General features: G+C 39.3%; 1 pseudogene; it reads left to right on the forward strand.

Annotated features, from left to right (window-relative positions):
* The first annotated feature begins 2,914 nt into the window (after window positions 1-2,914).
* Window positions 2,915-4,686, forward strand: LOC143649467 (NXPE family member 3 pseudogene; annotated as a pseudogene).
* The last annotated feature ends 625 nt before the right edge of the window (window positions 4,687-5,311 follow it).

The following is a 5,311-nucleotide window of genomic DNA, read 5'->3' on the forward strand; positions in this document are numbered from 1 at the left end:
GGGAGCTGTTCTGTACTGTTTCTGTTCACCTATTAGTTGATTTGGGTTCGGAGGAACTAAGACGCATGTACCTTACTAAGCCGCCATCTTGGATCGCTAACTGATTTTTGACAAGGCCCCCAAATCCTCTGAACTGGGACAAAATGGTCTTTTCAATAAAAAGTCATGGGAGAACTGGATATCAATAGCCAAAACAATAAAAGAGGATCCCTACATTACACCCTTTACAAAACTAATTCAAAGTGGATCAAACACCTAAATATAAGATCTGGTACCATAAAGCTTCTAGAAGAAAAAGGAGAAAAATATCTTCAAGACCTAGTAATAAGACGTAGCTTCCTAAACTTTACACCCAAAACACAAGCAACAAAAGAAAAAATAGATAAACGGGAACTCCTCAAAATCAAGTGTTTCTGTACCTCAAAAGACTTTGCAAAAAGGTAAAGAGGCAACCAACTCAATGGGAGAAAATATTTGAAAATCACATATCAGACTAAAGTTGATATCCTGTATACTCAAACTATGCAACTCAACAACAAAAGAACAAACAACCAAATTTATAAAATGGGCTAAAGATATAGGCATTTTTCTGAAGAGCAAATACAGATGGCTCAAAAGCACATGAAAAGATATTCATTTTCATTGACTATAAGAGAAATGCAAATCAAGATTTCAGTGAGATACCACCTCACCAATAGAATGGCTGCTATTAAACAAACGGGAAACTATAAATGTTGGAGAGGGTGTGGAGAAATTGGGATACTTATGCACTGCTGGTGGGAATGTATAATGGTACAGCCACTATAGAAGATAGTTTGGTGGTTCCTTAGGAAACTAAATATTGAGTTGCCCTATGACCCACCAATAGCACTGCTGGGTATATAACCAGAAGAGCTCAAAGCGACAATGCAAACACATATTTGGACACTGATGTTCATAGCAGCATTATTCACAATTGCCAAAAGATGGAAACAAACTAAATGCCCATCAACAGATGAGCGGATGAACAAAATGTGGTATATACATATGATGGAATATTATGCAGTAGTAAGACAAAATGATGTCCTGAAGCACATGACAAGATGGATGAACCTTGAGGACATAATGCTAAGTGAAATAAGCCAGACACAAATGGATAGATACTATATGATTCCAATTTTATGACATGGTAAAGGTAAAATCAGAGAATTATAATACAGAATATAGGGGACTTAGAGAAACATAGGAGCTGGAGAAGGGAAATGCTCAGCTAATGAGGTTGAACTACAATGTAAGGGAATAAATAGAAGTGAAGATGGGTCTCTAGTGGGTCTATAAGTAATATTACTATATTGAAGATGAACAAAATTGAAAATGGTGATATAGACCTATGTTGTCCCACTGATTAACGCTAGAAATATAAATAAATTCTTGCAAGAACAACTTCAAAGGTATGATTTGTGTATATAGAGTATTTAAGTCCAGGGTACAGGGGGAAAACTGCTATTGCATACTATGAGCTATGTTCAAAAGGAAACCATAAGCACTACCATAGAAACAGCAGAGGTAAAAATGGGGTGAGGGACAAGAGTTAGAAGTTTTAAATTTCCTATTTGGTGAAGGTGTGTTTATTGGTTATCTTTCTCTTGGGAACAATGAAATTATCTAAAATTAAGAGTGTTGATAGACTGTGGACTTTGGGCAGTATACATAATGCTTGATGAATGCAGGTGGCTGATGGATGCACTGACAGAGAAGTAGATTGGCGAACGATGAAGTTCTGAGATGAGCAGCATGTGAATGAACATGTGGGACATTTGGTGAGGCAAAATAAGCCAAAACAAAAGAACAATTATGGTATGATCTCCTTTAGAAAATGCTTGTAAGAAAACAGGGGCCTAGATTGGAAACTTTTATAGCAGATACATTTAATCCATACTGGTAATTATTATTTCTGGATTTCAAGAGGCTGTTATATATATACATATATATATATATATAACCTGATATATATATAACCTGATATTTAGAGATAAGAATGAAGCCTATCAGGTTGGGGTTAAAGTTATTCAGAACACAGGGTTAGGAAGACATTATCTATTTTAGAACCACACATACTCTTTTTTGACCAAAGGAAGAAGGATTTATTTGGTTTGGAGACTAAATTTTCTGCAGCACATAATCTAACTCAACCTGTCTGGATATAGCTCCTTTGAACAATTGAAACACAGGGAGCCCAGAATAAGAAAGAAGTTCTTTAATCATGTTTAGCTTAATATAATGCCTGGATTCATCCTAGAGTATATTAAGCAGATAATCAAAAAGTATTGGCCAAGTCCCTGAAGGATGGGAGAAAAAAATACAGAAGTATTAAACTTTACCATCAGGGAATCCACTGATACTGTGTCAAACTGTAGGTACACCCAAATCAATAAGCTATGGCCTTTATCTTGAGGCTTACTCTTGTGAAGCTTACATTAAATAGTAGTGGAGGGGAGCCTGCGATGCGGCGCAGCCGCGGCGGACCTGGGCGTCCAGAGCCCAGGTGGTGGGAGAGCGTGAGGAGGGACCAGGAGGAAGAATGGTATACAAATGAAAAGTCATCAACTTGTGCTTCCAATGTGGCAAGAAAAAAATAAGGGCTGCTGTCATTATTGCCTGGGTTCAGGATTTCATTCTGGAGTGAAAGTTAGATGTAAACTTTTAAGTTCAAGTGAACATTTCTTCTTGGAATTGGAAATTTCCGAAAAGGAGTTCTTTGAAGAAAAATGTGCTTCTTAAATTCCAGTCTCTCTTTACAAAGAACTCTTAAGGATACCAGCAGGAAATAAGCAGTTGAAACTGAAATCTGCAGTTCAGTAAAACAAAGACATGGAGTTTTGAAGAATCAAAGTAGCATGGTGTCGGCCATGGGTGATCAAGACACAGCTAGACAATGTGGACAAATTTCTTCAAACTGTGGCTTTTCTGCTCTCTGCTTACAGCGTTGATGGTGGTATTGGTGGTCATTAATGTCACTCAGGTGGAGTATTTGGACCATGAGACTGTTTCAGTTATATTCATCGACAGCAGTGGACAGTTTGTTTCCTCACAGGTGACAGGAGTTAGCCGGAATCCCTACTGTGGCTATGAACACCAGATCCTGTCCAGCCGGGAGCGTGTGGAGAACTCCTTGCTGGCTGCCATGCAGGGGCAGGTGCCTGATGTGGGTCCAGTCCCCTTTGTAAAGAGCACCGACCCTTCTTCCAGCTACTTTGTCATCTTGAACTCTGCAGCCTTCTTCAAGGCAAAGTTAAAGTACCCATATCTCTGGTCCACCCCAGTGAAGGGGTCAGAGTTCTTCAGCACCTACGGGAGGAGAAACCAGACAGAGTCTATTTTAAGAGTCTCTTCCATTCTGGAAGAATTTCTGAAACTACTGAGTGCAATGTGTGTCTTCCTGGAAGTTTGCCCCTGTGTAACTTCACAGATCTCTACACTGGAGAACGCTCGTTCTGCTTTAAACCAAAGAAGCTCCCTTGCAGTAGCAGAATTAACCATTTTAAAGTGGATACCTCAAGGGCCTCCTCACTGCTTCAGAGAGTGCTTTGTTCCAGAGTGGTGTCAATATCAAAATGCCAATTAACTCCAGTGGACCTGATTGGGTGACTGTGATTCCCAGGAGAATCAAAGAAACAAACAACCCAGAACTATCTGAAGGCTCAGGAACTTTTCCTTCTGGGTATTATTACAAAGACCAGTGGAGGCCCAGAAAGTTTAAGATGCACCAGTTTAATGACCCTGACAACATTACAGAATGTTTACAAAGAAAAGTGGTGTATTTATTTGGTGACTCAACAATCAGGCAGTGGTTTGAATGCCTTACCATATTTGTTCCAGATTTAGTGGAGTTTAACTTGGGTAGTCCCAAGAATGTCGGTCCCTTCCTTGCAGTGGACCAGAAGCACAATATCCTGCTCAAATACTGCTGCCATGGTCCACCCATCTGCTTCACAACTGTCTTCAACAGTGAGCTCCATTATGTGGCAAATGAGCTGAATGGCATTGTGGGAGGGAAGAACACTGTGGTTGCTATAGCCATATGGTCTCATTTCAGTACCTTCCCTTTGGAAGTGTATATCCGGCGACTCAGGAACATCCGTCGAGCAGTTGTCCAACTTCTGGATCGAAGCCCTAAGACTGTGGTGGTCATCTGAACAGCCAATGCCCAAGAGCTGGGGCCTGAGGTGAGCCTTTACAACAGCGACTGGTACAACTTTCAGCTGGACACTATACTTCGGAGGATGTTCTCAGGAGTTGGAGTATATCTCGTCGATGCCTAGGAGATGACCCTGGCCCATTATCTACCCCATAAGCTGCATCCAGATGAGATTATTGTGAAGAACTAGTTGGATATGTTCTTGTCTTTTGTGTGTCCTTCGGAGACCTAGCCTGTTCTGGAGGGGACTGGAGAAATCACATCTAATGACCTTCCCCATCACTTGTGTTATAGAAAGTTTATGAGTAGCCCTATGGAGGGGTGGCTGCCATTGATACGTGAACAATTTAAAAAAAGAGTTGGACTTTATATAGACAAAATGCAGGTATATTTATATCTACCTATAGGATTCTTTCCAATCTTAGCTTACCCATGGGAGAATTATTATTAACAGCATCTATATTGTATTGCCCTTGTAACCAAATATGCTAATTAAGTAGATTTGAATTAGTTTCTCCTAGGAGGAAAGATTACCTAAAGAGTGTGAAAAATGTTCTGACCGTAAATGGAAGGGACAAGTTTGCTTGGCTGTGAAGTGTTCATAGCTAATCTGGTAAAGGAAGTTGAGCACATCTTCATGAATAGCACAAGTGATACATCTTCAGAGGGGCGAACTAGAGAGGGCTTATAGTCAGTGGCTTCTATGAACACACTGAAGACTGCTTGGTCTTAGGAGTTTCCCTTGATGACTTACCTTTTCTTGACTACTTGAAAAGACCACTGTGCTTGGTCAGAATTTTATAGTAAGAATATTTACTATTTCCTGTTCTTTCCTAGAATTGAAGGAAAAGAGTAGTGGAAAGGAAGAAAAAGCATTAAATATAAAATATGTGCTTTGATTTGATATTTGCATTGGGTAATTGTTTTTTTTTTTTTTGATTGGCTGAATTTCACATTATGAATATTTATTATAAAATAACTAATTTTGGAACTGGAAGGAGGAAATCTATAAATGGAAGTTTATTTGGGTGTTCTCAAGTTTGAGTTACTTTGAGAATTGACTTTATGTAAACAATGCTATTATTGTAAAGTTGTATCAGTTATTTCCACCAATCAAGTGTTTCTTTTTTGGTT

This window comes from Tamandua tetradactyla, chromosome 11, assembly GCF_023851605.1.
Source record: "Tamandua tetradactyla isolate mTamTet1 chromosome 11, mTamTet1.pri, whole genome shotgun sequence".
Lineage (NCBI taxonomy): Eukaryota > Metazoa > Chordata > Mammalia > Pilosa > Myrmecophagidae > Tamandua > Tamandua tetradactyla.